At 38.9% G+C, this 16,458-nt stretch overlaps 1 protein-coding gene and 1 long non-coding RNA gene across 16 annotated transcripts in view; both read left to right on the top strand.

The window, feature by feature from the left end:
* The window catches only part of LOC148775241 (uncharacterized), a 43,797-nt gene extending 27,768 nt beyond the window's left edge, over positions 1–16,029 (top strand). The window contains exon 2 of the long non-coding RNA XR_016039343.1: positions 42–16,029. This is a non-coding gene — a long non-coding RNA (uncharacterized LOC148775241). The remainder of the gene's footprint in view (positions 1–41) is intronic.
* Positions 1–16,458, top strand: part of TRPS1 (transcriptional repressor GATA binding 1) — a 280,216-nt gene that overhangs the window by 117,324 nt on the left and 146,434 nt on the right. The window lies entirely within an intron of this gene.

Below are 16,458 nucleotides of genomic sequence, written 5' to 3'. Positions count from 1 at the left end.
AGTGTGCCAGGCACTACAGGCTTTATATACAAATAGCCAAGATAGCAAGTGCTGTGTGTGTGTGTGTGTGTGTGTGTGTGTGTGTGCATGTGTGCGTGAGTGTGCCAGGCACCACAGGCTTTATATACAAATAGCCAAGATAAGCCCCTGCCTTCATGGTGTTTTTAGTCTAATAGGGAAGATTAGCCATCATGCAAATGACTAGAATATAGGTTAATATTTGGTAAATGTCAAAAGTGAATAAGAAGCATTTCAAAAATAGATCTAACATTCACACTTACCTCACTTTACACCATTTGGAGTTCTGTTTATAAAATGTTTTGAAAGATTCAGATAGGGAAAAGTTGTGTTACTACAAAGAAATCACAGCATTGATTAATGTTAATGTTACTTTCGTCTTTATGAAAATAAAACTGTGCCTTTTGTACCCTGAGTTTTAGTAGATGTGTTAGAGGTGATGAGGAAAGGGAATGTCAAAATGGTAAGGAAGTTTAGATTCCGTCTTTTAAAAAAATTTTTATTGGAGTATCATTGACTTACAGTGTAGTTCATTTCAGGTGTACAGCAAAGTGAAATCAGTTATATCCTTCTTCTTTACTTCCTAAAAGCAAGCTTTCTGCATTTGGGCTGAGGCTTTTTTTTTTTGGTGTTACCAACTCAGCAGGAAAATTCTGTCTGCTTAATATGTCTCCAGTCAAAAGGGGAGGGAAAATAATGACTTGTTTCCTCACCAAGCTGTCTGCCAGGTAGCATTGTGAAAACACAAATATGCATATCACTTTGGGGCATTTGTCCAGTCTAGTTTCTAAAAGACCCCTAAGTTCTGCCCAGAGCTGATAAAAGTAAAGTTTATAACTTAACAGGCAGTTTACACCAGTTTACAAATTATTTTACCCTCTCACAGTTGTCAACGTTTCTTTTAACTTTTCTCACAGTGCATGTAATTTTGCATTTGGGACTTCCCTAAAATGGATTCAGCAGCAATTCCCTGGAATGTTCAAAATAGTTCAAGGCACAGAGTAACCTAGATATTTAAACGGCCTCTTTACACCTTAGCAACTTGGTTGTTATGATTTTATGAAAACAGTCTTTGTTTCTTTTCTCTGCTAACTCCTGGCTTTAGTCAGCAAAGATTCCTCTGCCTCATTAATGTTGTAAGGACTCTAAATAAAAATTTTCTCCCTGGACTGCTTTTGGGACAGGCCAGATATTGATCGCTGATTTTAGCGCTCATATTTTTCTGACCTGTTTTATAGTTGTGGGAAGTAGCCTTGGTAGATTTTGAATGCCCACAGTAATCCTTTTTCTATCTTTGGAAAATGATTGTATAAGTATAAACTATTACTGAAAGAATCGTATAAAGAGACTTAAAAGGCTGCTTATCTATCACAGGCTTTTGTATAAAAACAACAGTTTGATGATTCAGTTTTATATTAAGGATACACATGGTGGGGGCGGTGGTTTGCTCTTAAAACACAACTGTAAGGAATTTGAACTTTACAAGAATTTGAAATTTTTTGAGTGTTTGGAAATTGATGCCAAATTTTATTTATAAACATGGCACTACCCTAAAAATGATGTCCTCCTGTGGCTCAAATAGCTTGATGCTGCATTTTTGCACACATTGAGTAAACACATCAGTACCTACTAAGAGCAAGACTTTAGGCTGGGTACTGGCTGGCTGGGAGTAGACCAGGTAGAAACAGCCCTGCTCTTTAGGTAGTTACTTTATTTTTGTATATCTGAACATTTAAGGCTAATAAACATAAAATATTTGTGGTGCGTGAGGCTTAATGATAAGTCAGAATAAGCTCACACCTACTTAAGTCTTACTATAGCCCTAAAATTGACACTGTATGAATTGAGTGTTATCCAAAGAATCATTCAATATGAAGATGAATGTTGAGATTTAAAATGCTAAAGCCTGGTTTTAGAAGACCAGTGAATACCATCCTCTCACTTGTGTACCAGTACTCTGAGTGCTGCTGGATAACATATTGATATGTAGATACTGAGCAAGGATGATAATAAATATGGTATTTTTATTCATATTAATAAACTTGTGTAAAATAAAGAGCTCAAACATCTTCATAGGATTTCAAAATGGATTTTGTCATTCATAAATATTACTACATTTTTCAGTGCTGAAGCATTAACATGAAAGAGTAAAAGCAAGCTTTATCTTGAGATTTTTATAGTGTTTAGTAGATTTTAAGATAAAGGTATAATTCAAATAAAGCTCAAGCTCCTGTAAGGCAACTAAAGACACAAGTATTCTAGCAGGAATGTTACCCTTTCAAATTAAATCTTTAGGTAGAGTGTCTATAAAAAACAGTTGTTTTTTTAAATCTCATCTCCCTGTCTTTTTTCTTAAAAAAAAAAAAAAGAATGTATATATTTATAAGCATTCCAAAGATTCTTGATCTTTTCTAGTACCAGCATTTGTTTTTACATTAGCAAGGTGCTTTCATGTATCTGGCAGGTTTGATTCTAGATAATTGGATAACCCTAAAAGCACATGCAATCCATCATAAAAATAAAATGTGTTACAGAAATTTATTTTTTTACAGGTTTGAAAAATCTTAAATGTACAGAACCCCACTGACTAGATGGTAAGAAAAAAAAAATGACTAAGTATAGGACAATAATGGAGGAGTTTAAATCCATGAAGTGAATCTTATGCTATCACCAGTGTTTTCTCATACTTAATTGCTAAAATGCTTTGCAGCAGTGAGAAATACTGAGGAACAAGGCTCCCTATGCCAGACTTTAACTTCGGATTCCATGAAACTCTGGTGCCAGGGAAGTGAGTGGATCTGGTCTCTGCTGTAGGGTCCAATTTTCTCTGTGCGTGCACGCACGCGCGCGCGCGCGTGTGTGTATGTGTGTTAGGCACTCAGTTGTGTCTGACTATGCAATCCCATGGACTGCAGCCCACCAGGTTCCTCTGTCCATGGGATTCTCCAGGCAAGAATACTGGAGTGGGTTGCCAATTCCTTCTGCAGGGGAATCTTCCTGACCCAGGGATTGAACCTGGGTCTCCCCCAGTTTGCAGTCTGAGCCACCAGGGAAGAGCTGGAATAGCTGGATTTAAATATTGAGCTGCCATTGTTTCCTCTCCTTGTTTTTAGTTCAATTCAGTCGCTCAGTTGTGTCCGACTTTTTGTGACCCCATGGACTGCAGCACACCAGGCTTCCGGCTTTCCTGTCCATCACCAACTCCCAGAGCTTACTCAAACTCATGTCCATTGAGTCAGTGATGCCCTCCAACCATCTCATCCTCTGTCGTCCCCTTCTCCTCCTGCCTTCAATCATTCCCAGCATCAGGGTCTTTTCAAATGAGTCAGTTCTTCGCATCAGGTGGCCAAAAGTTCTGGAGTTTCAGCTTCAGCATCAGCCCCTCCAGACTGGTTTGGTCTCCTTGTTTACTGATTTCCATTTATAATAATCTAAAAACTCAAGAGCTTTCATTAGAAGCCAATAGTAGATTTTTTTTTATGAGCCTTTCTCAATGTTAACAATGAATGACAGCTGTCTTTGTCAATGATGTGACTTAATTTACTCAAATATTGTTTACCATCATGTGCACATTTATCCCTGGTCATAGGCCATAGTTTATAGACTGTCCCAGAAATTTTAAGCGTATAATGCTTAATCTTTCATTTGTGTCAATAAGAAGGGCAATCCTAAACTGAATTCACAAAACAGATTCAGTTTAGAATTGCCCTTGTGGTTAGGAATCTGGTTTCTTGAATCCCAGTGTTAGATTTTCTTGGTCAACACCACTTATGTATATCATAATTACTAATGTTACATTAAGATTTAGAAGTAGTACTTTTGTATGTCATGGTGTCACTGACATATGGGGCTTCCCTGATGGTTCAGTGGGTAAAGAATCCGCCTGCAAAACAGGAGACATGGGTTCACACCCTGGTTCAGGAAGATCTCCTAGAGGAAGAAATGGCTTCCCGTTCCAGTACTCTTGCCTGGAAAATCCCATGGACAGAGGAGCCTGGTGGGCTACAGTCCAAGGGGTCACAAAGAATTGGATGTGACTTAGCATGCACAAACACAGTGTCACTGACAAGTGCACGCTTCTTAGAAATATTCTTCCCAACTCTTGAGATGAAAGACAGACAGTAGTTATGATGATTGAAGCGTGCTGTGATGTTAGGAGCAGGCATAGTCATAGCATTTTCTGTTTAAGGGCCATGTTTGCTCACTTTCATGGGTCTGGTGTAGGCTTTTTACATTTGGTGGGGAAGAGGAGAAAGTTTCAGTGTGGTTTCATTCATCCTCCTGTGAATTTGGAAACCGCGAGAATGGGAAATAGTGTCTTAAGTAAACAGTAAACATCAGTGCTGAACCTATCCTTTGCGTGGACTGACATATTAATTAGCGGGGTCAGAGTTGCCAAGGCTATGATCATAAGCATCTTGAAAATATGGCATGTCGGTGTACTTCAGTTCAGTTCAGTCGCTCAGTTGTGCCCGACTCTCTGCGACCCCATGAATCACAGCACGCCAGGCCTCCCTGTCCATCACCAACTCCTGGAGTTCACTCAAACTTATGTCCATAGAGTTGGTGATGCCATCCAGCCATCTCATTCTCTGTCGTCCCCGTCTCCTCCCACTCCCACTAGCATCAGAGTCTTTTCCAGTGAGTCACCTCGATGCATGAGGTGGCCAAAGTATTGGAGTTTCAGCTTTAGCATCAGTCCTTCCAATGAACTTAGCATCATAAAATTTTTTAAATGCCACTAGACATGGTTGAGATCCTAGGTAGATGATTTCCCAACTTAATTAGGTCACGAGATTTACCAAATGGATGTTTGTGTGTAAAGGAACTAAAAGTATCAGGAATATATAACAATAGGATATGCTTCTTGGTTTAAGAAGCATGCAGTCTGTTTTGGAAGGAAGAACATAGGCCAATGGATTGGCGTAGGAAAGACAGTGGCCCTCCCTTTTATCAGTGTGCCAGATGAATGTGGAAAGGACACAGAATAAAGGATATTGATTTTCAAGACCTGTACAGTAAATGCTGGGATTGGAGCCAGAGTCAGTCCTAGTAAGTAGGTATGGAGGCTTTGCAGAAGTAATGAAGTGAAGTATTAGTTGCTAAGTCATGTCCAACTCTTTGTGACCTCATGGACTATAACCCACCAGGCTCATCTGTCCATGGAATTCCCCAGGAAAGAATACTGACGTGGGCTACCATTCCCTTCTCCAGGGGATCTTTCTGACCCAGGGATCAAACTTGGGTCTCTTGCATTGCAGGCAGATTCTTTACCGTCTGAGCCACCAGGAAAGTCCCAGGATTGGTAGTAGCCAGTACAAGTATGTTACTTTTGTGTCAGTAAAGAAAAAGAAGTTGGGGATTTAGAATATCAAGGTTTTTCAAAACAACCATTCAGAAAAATGTATACCTCGCAATCAATTTCTCCATTATAGTTCTTAAAAAGATCTCATTTTTTCCGAAGACAAATTCAAAACTTTTGGGGGGAAGCTGTAATAGCCAACATGAACCTTGATATCTTCAGGTTGCCAGTATACTAGGTTAATCTGTTTTTCTCCTAATGTTGTAAACATTGGTTTTAAAAATACTGAATGGTTAATCTTTTACTATCTGTATTTGAGATCAGCACACGGAGTTGTTGGAATATATTGAAATCACACTTACTCTTTAAAGTTCTGTAAGAGGTATAAGCCTCCTCTTAGCAGAAGGTGTTGTGTGCTGGCTGCTGGCTTGCATATGTGGAAATTGACTGGTATAAGCTCCGCCCACCTGCCCATATGCTGATGTTATGTGTCAGTGTCCTGGCCCCTCAGCCTTCTGCTTTACATGGCGTTGTCTGAGGAGAATGGATTCACTGGGATGGGGGATAGATAATTACTTGCCAAAGGAATCTGATCTTTAAAAATTCATGGAAAAGGTCACAAGTGCTTGATAACATATTGGAAACATTATGAATGACTCTGAGTTTTCCTTTTTCATTTTTAATCATTACAAAAGAACTCTCGGTGTCGAAGTGAGAAACACAAATGTCAAAATAATCTGTTTTCTTTACCCTGGATGCTCCTACGTTTGGAACATGTGACCTGGTAATAAAAACTCTTAATTGAAATTCTGCTTGGTATTTTCCTGAAAGTTATAACAGCAAGGTTAACAGAGAGGGGAGGGGGAACAAAAGCTGTCATTTTCACTGTTAATAAATCGTTTGGAATCATCCGCTCAGAGGAGCTTGACCTGTGAAAGCTCACTGACTGTTGTGCTGTGTTTGCCTTTGACAGTTAATAGCGTCTAGGGTTCGGGTGTTTAGGGAATGTGATTCCTGAAGATATTTGGGGAAGCGATAAGGAAGTGTCTGTAACCACCAAGTGGAAGAATGGCTTAGTGTTTGAGGTGGAACCGTTTATGTTCACCTCTTGGCCCTGTTTCACTCACGCTCATTATCCAGCTGGTCCCTGTCTCCCTGGCCCTTCCTTTGTCCCTCTCCTCACCTACCCCAGGCCTCCTGTCTCCCGTGTCACATCATCATACCTCTCAGAGGGCCTTCTCGGAACCGGTGCCACCTGGAGCGCCCGCCCCTTTATCTCTGAGCTCCATTGACTTGCCTCTTTCTCTCATCTCTTTCGAAGACTTATCTCTTCGTTTGGCCTCCGCTCTGTTAATTTATTTCTGCTTCTGTTATTACATTGATAACTCACACCTTTAACCAGACACTGAGGGGTGTGCTGTTGAACTGAGGTGAATCTTTAATTCAGGACAGTGTTACTTACCACCCTCATTTGCTGGAATGTGTAGCTGTTTTTGCACATAATGATTGCACAGGTATCTCAGTTTAAGGTTTAAAAATGAAGTACAGTTCAGCTTTGTCAGCTTAGATCAGTTATTTTATGTGGTATGGTGTTTTATCATGGTTTTGGAGTAAGGTTGGTTCCGAGAAACCATTGAATTTCAAATGGTCATTGAATTCAAGGCCATAGAAACGCCCTTCTATGGGTGCCTTGGGTTTGGAGTGGGGCTCTGTGTGGGACTGGGAGGTTTGACTGTCCTGTCATTTTAAAAGGTTTCCTTTTAAGACAGGTGGGCAGGTGGGATGCCACCCTTAAGTCTACTCTGAGGGCTCGAGAGGAAGAAGCCTCTCGTTTTATTCATTAATGCCTGGGAATGCTGAGCCAGTTTTACAGATTTTCCTTTGTTTATTTTGAATTAAACTTAAGAATGCTTTTGAGGAACTAATTTGGTGAATGAGAAATAATATATTAATATTCACATGGAAATCTGTATTAGTATTCCATACTGTTGAACGTTCCACAATATTAGCATTATTTCTGTAAAATTAAAAAGTTTTCCTAAAAGCAGTAGACAAAGAAATGTGGAGGATTTTAGGAAAAAATAATAAATTCTTAATTGTCTATACCTTTAGAAATTAAGTTTAGCAAATATTTAGTTATCAGAATCTGATAATACTAATTATACTAATAATACTGATAATAATAATTGTACAAGGAAGATCTTGAGCCTCAAATATTCCCTGTTTATAATCAGATCAGAAATTCAGATATTGTCTTCCAAAGGCCAGCTCTTACTGTTAAAGAAGTCAATAATTCTTATATTAATTTACTTACATCTCTGCTGCTGTGAAAAAGAGAAAAAACATTCAAAGTTTCTGAATATCAATAATGCCATCATTTTATTTTAACCTAGAAAAATAAATGGATTGAAAATTAATCCCCTTAATATATGTCATGATGTTTACACTTTCCTAGTTTGTCTATTTACTTGTTTTTTATTGCTATTTACTTATAAAAGTAACCTCCACTTATTAAGGAGGAAAATAGAATATTGCAAAATAACATTTATTATCACAAACATCAATAATGCTTTTCTATTCTAGAAAGTATTAGTATGTTATGTGTTTGTATGCTAAGAAAGGAAAAATATGAACTACTTTTTGAAAAACTGACATTCATCTGTCTTTAGAGTGAGTTAAACATTAGGAATATAGCAAAGCTTTATTCACTCATTCCATTTTTATTTTAATAAATAGGTTTTAGAGCATTTACTCTAAATGAGCTAGACACTGATCTGGGCATTAAAATTACAAATTGATGTATACAAATATACAAAGACCCTGACCCTTATAAAGGTCACATCACAGTAATCTTTGTAAAAGACATTATTTTTTGAAAGTGTTAGTTATAATAATGTAATAGAAAATATACAGTTTTGATATTATTTTAAAAATAATTTTTATGTAAAGTTACAATTGTCCCATTATCATTAGGACACACGCTTTGAGTTCCTTTTGCCATTGCAACACATTTGTAAAGATGCTTCTCTTCTCTTGTTGTTTAGTTGCTAAGTCCTGTCTGACTTTTTTGATCCAAAGGACTGTAGCTCTCCAGGCTCTTCTGTCTATGGGATTTGCCAGGCCAGAATACTGGAGTGAGTTGCCATTTCCTTCTCCAGGGGATTTTCCTGAATCCATGTCTCGTGTATTGGCAGGTGAATTCTTTACTACTGAGCCACTTCTGGAAGACCTCATTTCCCTGTTAGATACCTTTTTACACTTCAGCATTCTGAAACCAGGGTGGAGGGGGTGTAGCCTGTGACCATTGTACTAGGTCAGATTTGATTAGTCATTTCTTGGATGGCCCTTCTCCACTGGATTTTGCCAGGATTAAAGTTTGAAGGTGAGAGTGCTTTGAAGAAAAAAGTCAGTGCTGACAGATAGCGTGTCTTCAATCACTTGTGTAAAAGGGAGATTGTAAGCTTTACAAGAATTAAATTGGAACACTTTTTGTAACAACGAAATTATTACAGAAATTAAAAGAAGTGTTAATGGTATAGCTCAATGACAGTGCAGTTTTGAGTTATTTTTAGTTAACTGGCTAAAAGTTACTGTGCTGTAGTTTTGAATTTAAAATGCTAATTTATTTCTATACCCTAAGAAAGGGATGTATTACCGTAAACCACTGTCACCCATTGTGTAATATGCTTAGAAATTTCTGTTGAAAAATTATCCTTAAAATTCTTAGTTTAATATGCATCTTATTTTATACTCAATGATAACCAAGCAGAATTGCTATTTTCTTCTGATATGAACCAATAAAGGGATAGTAGCAGAACAGCAGATCAGAGTATATCCTATGTGTCTCTTTTTTAAAAGAGAAATGAAGTAACTCTCCCAAGAAAGTACAGCATTTTCAGATTATAAGCACATTATGTAACTTCATACACTAGTGTGGATGTCAGGACATTCTTTAATTTTTTTGGAAAGGCCTTGTAGCACACTTAATCTGCCGATCCTTTCCGGGGGGAGGGAGGGTAGAAGCATATCCTGTTAGATTTGGTGACATAAAGGTCAAAAGATAAACTGTAAGTGATACCTATGTTTATTTTTTTGACAGTGTTAAATTAGCAACCCCTCAGACCTCTCCCGGAGAAGTACAACCTGAGTAATTGAACATGTCACTAGGGAGTATGCTTGGTTAAGCTGATTCCTATTATGTTGACTTGTCAGGGGCCAATAATTAAAGCTGAAGAGCGATGCTCATTAGTGTCTGCAAGATGATTCAAAGAGTAAGAGGTAGAAGTCCTTGAGGCACACCTGCAAAACGCAGGCGTTGCATGGAGGTGAGAGCAGACAAACTGGCTTGCTTTTCTGCTGTGTTAGCGACCCAGCTCTAGAAGGGAGCCACTAAATTAAGTGTTGCAAATGTATTCTCCTCAACTTCGATTTTGGAATGCATTTACTTCTGCCTTTGAACGTAATTTTGTTCCTTGTAATCATATTCTGCTCAATTATGTTTTTAATGCTATATATGATGTTTTAGAAAATAGATACAAGTCTATTGAAGCACTTTGAAAAAATTTTATGCGAGTAATCATTTCATTCATTTTACTGGAAGCATCATAATAATCAAAATCTGCTTTGCTTCTTTGAACTCTCAATACCCTGCGTATAAAGCATGTGAGTTATCCAGCTTTGATGATAAAGGTTTTAGCGGCATACATTTGTCACATTTACTTTGCAGAAATGGACATATTTAATGTATATTTAATGTGAACCAAAGCACATGTACGTGAGCTTTTGCTCCAGAGACACCTAGAAGAAAAGACAATATATATAGTAGGTGTAGATTTTAATCACAACTTGAGCGAAGCTATGGGTTTTTTCTGGAACAACCCATATTTTCCAGCACTTGAATTGTGAAGCCCTGAAAAGTTTTTTTCCTCTTCTTTTGAAACTTGCCTTAGATAGGCTCAGTTTTTGAAACCCCATTATGGAATCATGGAATCCTCGCATACTTTGGAAAATTAGGATAGATAATTTGTTGAACATATATTTTTTTTCTTCTGTAATCTGGTTTTGAAAACAAAAATATCTTGGATTGGTGAACTAGCCTTTTTGTTTCCAGTGTTGTGTCTATGAAATCTATCCTTCATACTTCAGCTGAAGGGATGTACCTGTCTTTTTACAAGTCTTCAGAATTAAGGCTGGAGTCCCCTTAGCACAGAGGTCACTTGTGGTTTGTATCCTTAGGATTCAGCCTTGAGGAGGCTCTTTGTGAACCTGAAGTTCGTGGAGCTTGTATCACTGAAAAACCATCTTAGAATGAAATTGTCTGTGTTTCTCTCTCCTCCAATTGAGGAGTAGGTACTGATTCTTGTTAATGTTTTTTTTTTTTTTTTGCATTAACAGTGGTTAAAGCACAGTACAAGTTGGTTAAACTTAGTCAAGGTGCAAAAGAGACCTTCAGGAATAGTTACAGATTTCCAAGAATACCAGGGGCTTTAGAAATCAAGTAGAACAACCTCTTCCCCAGTGCCAAGAATTCCTTACGTGATGTTCTTTAACAGATCCTTGCCGGGCTTGATAGAAGATTTCTTGTGTTAGGAAGATAACTACTTTGCAAAGCAGCTGTTTCTTGATTGGGCAACTCCAGTTGATAATGCTAACACATGGCAGTTAAAAGGACTGTACTGTACATGAATTTTCATTTACATGAGTGAAGCACAGATTATTATCACCTTCCTTTTAAAGATAAAGATGCTGAACTTCAGAGAGGTCAAGTGACTTCCCCAAAGTTCCACAGCTACTTCCTGGTTGAGCTGGCTTGCAGGGGCTGGTGGGGGAGTCCACGTGTGTCTGACTTAAGAACTGGAATGCTTGGCTGTTAAACCCACACCACGACTGCCTCTCTCTGTTATTTTCCAAAAGCTATTTTCCAAAAGCCCATTGTTAGAGATATTTCAGCTATCAGCTAAGTCACTTTAGTCGTGTCCGACTCTGTGTGACCCCATAGACAGAAGCCCACCAGGCTCCCCCGTCCCTGGGATTCTCCAGGCAAGAACACTGGAGTGGGTTGCCATTTCCTTCTCCAATGTGTGAAAGTGAAAAGTGAAAGTGAACTCGCTCAGTCGTGTCCAACCCATAGCGACCCCACGGACTGCAGCCTACCAGGCTCCTCCATCTATGGGATTTTCTAGGCAAGAGTACTGGAGTGGCTTGCCATTGCCTTCTCCGTAGAGATATTTAAGACTCCACAAATTATTTGTTACCACTAGAAATTTTTCTTGATTTTTTTTTTTTTTTTAAACAACGAGAGGCTTTTGCCACATTGGTTATATGTTCAAGCTTCTGAGGTCAACATCGCCCATCAGATTGTTTGCTGCATAGTTGTGATATGAAAAGCACTACCCCAAACAAGTGGCTTCCTTGAGCTTCTCCAGTTAAGCTCAATTTTTCATTTACTCTTTCGTGTATTTTATGTCTTACTCTGAAGGGCCGCTTTTAACAAGGTGTTGTAGTGAAAAATCTGCTTGACCGAGATTCCTAAATCTGTTTTAACTCGTTGGAAAAACTTGGGTGAGCCACACAACGGAAGTATAATCCTTTAGCTGTCAAAGGAGGGAGAGCGAATCCTTTTCCTTTGAATCTTCTCGGGTTGAGATTATAAAGTGGCCTGTATCAGTTCAGTTCAGTTCAGTCGCTCAGTCCTGTCCGACTCTCTGCGACCCCATGAATCACAGCACGCCAGGCCTCCCTGTCCATCACCAACTCCCAGAGTTCACTCAAACTCAGGTCCATCAAGTCGGTGATACCATCCAGCCATCTCATTCTCTGTCGTCTCCTTCTCCTCCCGTCCCCAACCTTTCCCAGCATCAGAGTCTTTTCCAGTGAGTCAACTTGTCGCATGAGGTGACCAAAGTATTGCAGTTTCAGCTTTAGCAACAGTCCCTCCAATGAACACCCAGGATTGATCTCCTTTAGAATGGACTGGTTGGATCTCCTTGCAGTCCAAGGGACTCTCAAGATTCTTCTCCAACACCACAGTTCAAAAACATCAATTCTTCGGCGATCAGCATTCTTCACAGTCCAACTCTCACATCCATACACGACCATGGGAAAAACCATAGCCTTGACTAGACGGACCTTGGTTGGCAAAGTAATGTCTCTGCTTTTTAATGTACTGTCTAGGTTGGTCATAACTTTCCTTCCAAGGAGTAAGTGTCTTTTAATTTCATGGCTGCAATCAGCATCTGCAGTGATCTTGGAGCCCAAAAAAATAAAGTCTGACACTGTCTCCACTGTTTTTCCATCTATTTCCCATGAAGTGATGGGACCAGATGCCATGATCTTTGTTTTCTGAATGTTGAGCTTCAAGCCAACCTTTTCACTCTCCTCTTTCACTTTCATCAAGAGGCTTTTGAGTTCCTCTTCACTTTCTGCCATAAGGGTAGTGTCATCTGCATATTTGAGGTTATACTTGCCTTGAGAACCCCATGAACAGTATCAAAGGGCAAAATGATAGGATGAATGAAGAATTCCCCAGGTTGGTAGGTGCCCAGTATGCTACTGGAGATCAGTGGAGAAATAACTCTAGAAGGAATGAAGGGGTGGAGCAAAAGCAAAACCAATACCCAGTTGTGGATGTGACCGGTGATAGAAGCAAGGTCCGGTGCTGTAACGAGCAATATTGCATAGGAACCTGGAATGTTAGGTCCATTAATCAAGGCAAATTGGAAGTGGTCAAACAGGAGATGGCAAGAATGAATATAGATATTCTAGGAATCAGTGAACTAAAATGGACTGGAATGGGTGAATTTAACTCCTATGACCATTATATTTACTACTGTGGGCAGGAATCCCTTAGAAGAAATGGAGTAGCCATCATGGTCAACAAAAGAGTCCGAAATGCAGTACTTGGATGCAATCTTAAAAATGACAGAATGATTTCTGTTCGTTTCCAAGGCAAACCATTCAATATTACAGTAATCCAGGCCTATGCCCCAACCAGTAACACTGAGGAAGCTGAAGTTGAACAGTTCTATGAAGACCTACAAGACCTTTTAGAACTAACACCCAAAAGAGATGTCCTTTTCATTATAGAGGACTGGAATGCAAAACTAGGAAGTCAAGAAACACCTGGAGTAAGAGGCAAATTTGACCTTGGAGCGCGGAATGAAGCAGGGCAAAGGCTAATAGAGTTTTGTCAAGAGAATGCACTGGTCATAGCAAACACCCTCTTCCAACAACACAAGAGAAGACTCTGCACATGGACATCACCAGATGGTCAACACCGAAATCAGATTGATTATAAAGTGGCCTGTATATGAGAACACTTTTTATCAATGCATGTATTGAAACTTCTTGCTCTTCCTTAGAAGTGTTTATGGTATTGATGCTCTCACTTTATACAGTGTGTTATTTCCTATAACCTGTCATATTGGAAGCATAATCAATAAATAGTGCCTCTTGTGGCAATAGTATAATGTTGAGTTCATACTCATTTTCATGAGGAAGATTGACAGTGCTTGAATTTAAAAAGCTCTGTCCTAAGCCTTGAGCAGTTTCTTTTAAAGCTTCCTCATAGTGGGGTAGTTGGGATAGGTGGGTAGGATGGAAAGATGTTTAATTAAACATTTTCATTTTTAAATGAATTTATTGATTAAAACTAGAAACAATTCAGCTTCCACCCAACTCACAAATTTCAAAGATTTCTCTTTGCAGTAGAATAAGATAAACCAATTATATATTCTGCCCAGTATGTCTCTCATCTGTTCCTTTAAAAAATGTTAAAGCGCCATTGAACCAATTTTTACGGTACTATTAATCAGTGTAATCAGTATTAATACACTACTTTACCAGCTCAGTGCCACTTGTCAGTAATATGACAGGGCAAATTTTACATCTTCTTCACAAAGGCTTTCATCTATTAGGAGGGAAAAAAAGGAGATCAGGATTTTAATTGTTAGCAATCAGAAGCCTATGTGATTAAGATTGGCATTCTGAACAAGACACATCAGAGATTTTGCTGGCAATATTTTTCATCCCTTACTAATTCTTTTTTGAATTTGAATATAGTTTTATTTACCAATATATTGAAACTTTAATTATAGATCCACTGGAAAGTAATATGTCTGTTAGAAAGATAAAAGAATTTGATGTTCAGGATTTTCAAATGTGATTTCAACCTGCCTCCTTCCCCCTATGTCTTGGTTTGTAGGTTTATAAAACATAGGTTCCAATTCCTCAGTCCTCCAAGTGAATCTTACTGATTGGGTTTATAATAGTCCTACTTTAAGCTTTGATTTCTTTAGGTTTCAGCTTGTTATGAGTAAGTGTTTTCTGTGAAAATAGAAATGATTCTTTGAGGCTGCTGCTGCTGCTGCTGCTAAGTTGCTTCAGTCGTGTCCGACTCTGTGCGACCCCATAGATGGCAGCCCTCCAGGCTCCCCAGGCCCTGGGATTCTCCAGGCAAGAACACTGAAGTGGGTTGCCGTTTCCTTCTCCAATGCATGAAAGTGAAAAGTTAAAGTGAAGTCGCTTAGTCGTGTCGGACTCTTAGTGACCCCATGGACTGCAGCCCACCAGGCTCCTGCATCCATGAGATTTTCCAGGCAAGAATACTGGAGTAGGGTGCCATTGCCTTCTCCAGATTCTTTGAGGAGCCACATGTTAATTTCTTTCTAGCATTTTTACCCTAGAACAATTTAATTTTTAGGTGATTATTTAGCTGTTCAAAGCAGAGAACAAGATCCAAAAAAAAAATCCAGGTAAGTATAATAGGCCCAGAATGATAGAGAGATGGTGACCATAAAGGCTACCACTCTTCGGGGGTGAAGCCTTTACTAGCATGACAGCAGATCCAGATCTCTTTACAAGGAATCTGATGGGAGAAAGCAGGGAGAGAAGAGGGAGCCGAAAAGTTCTGATTTTCCCAAAGCTAATTGTGATGATTGCTTCCCATCTTGACCACTGAATAATGTGTGGTAGTTTTGATGACCAGAAGACCAAGTCACTTGCTTAAGATTCCAGAGTTAAGAGTTCACACCAAAGTCACTCTGCAGCACAGCCCATGAACTTAAACCCCAAGCTTCATTGGCCCAGTTGAAAGCTAGAGAGACTCACTGGATGATTTCAGTTTAGCACAGAGAATGACAAAATAAGTGGAGAGGCTTCACTGGTGGTCCTGTGGTTAAGCGTCCACCTTGCAGTGCAAGGGACACCCATTTGATCCCTGGGCTGGGTAGATCCCACATGCCATGGGACAGCAAAGCCCGTGTGCCACAACTGCTGAGCCTGTGCTCTCGAGTCCACAAGCCACAACTGCTGAAGCCTGTGTGCCTAGAGCCCGTGCTCTACAACAAGGAAGCCACCACAGTTGAGAAGCCCACGCACCACAACAAAAAGTAGCCCCTGCTCACTGCAACTAGAGGAAGCCCCCGTGTGGCGCAAAGATCCACCACAACCAGTAAATAAATAAGTCTTAAAAAATAAAATAGAAAGAGAGAAGGGAAAAGAGAGAACCTTCCTGCCTTGATTTAAAACAAAAAATAATGATAGTCGTTTTAACAAACTATGGGTAATAAAAACATCTTTTGATTGTTTGCTATTTGATATGGCATTTTCATGATTTTATCAGACATGAATTATACTGTTTGATATAGTTCTTAATATAATTAAAAAGTAAAATTAAGTAAACTTCCTGTAATTTGGATGCTAGGTTAAAACCCTAATTTCTTGGAAATTACAAAGTCAGTGATAAACTTCAAATGTAGTTGACAATTGTACTGACAGTTTTATTAGTTAAATATTTGAAGTGGGCCTTTGTGGGGAGCATTAACACGGGATTCAGATTTTTTTTTGCTCAGAATTATTTAATAACTGCCTCTTGCCTGTACTTGTGGACATCTGTCTCCTTTTCACCATTCTAGATCTAGATCTAGGATGAACCTCTTGTTTAAAAGTTAGCCAATTTCAGTCAAGGTAGAAGTTGTTTATTCATCCCACAGTTATGTTATGCATTTAACTGCTTTGCCCAAGTTTATGATGTCTGTTTGTATTAAATAATTATAATTGTAGGTAATTTTGAAAAAATTTAAAGTCAATTTATGGAAATACTAATTTAACTAAACATTAAAAGCTCTGTGCAGGTTAGC

Source organism: Moschus berezovskii, chromosome 16 (assembly GCF_049115385.1).
Source record: "Moschus berezovskii isolate FMDL1 chromosome 16, NW_MosBer_1.0, whole genome shotgun sequence".
In the NCBI taxonomy this organism is placed as follows: Eukaryota; Metazoa; Chordata; class Mammalia; order Artiodactyla; family Moschidae; genus Moschus; species Moschus berezovskii.
The sequence above is the reverse complement of the archived record's forward strand: the minus strand, read 5'-3'. Positions and strand labels throughout refer to the sequence as shown.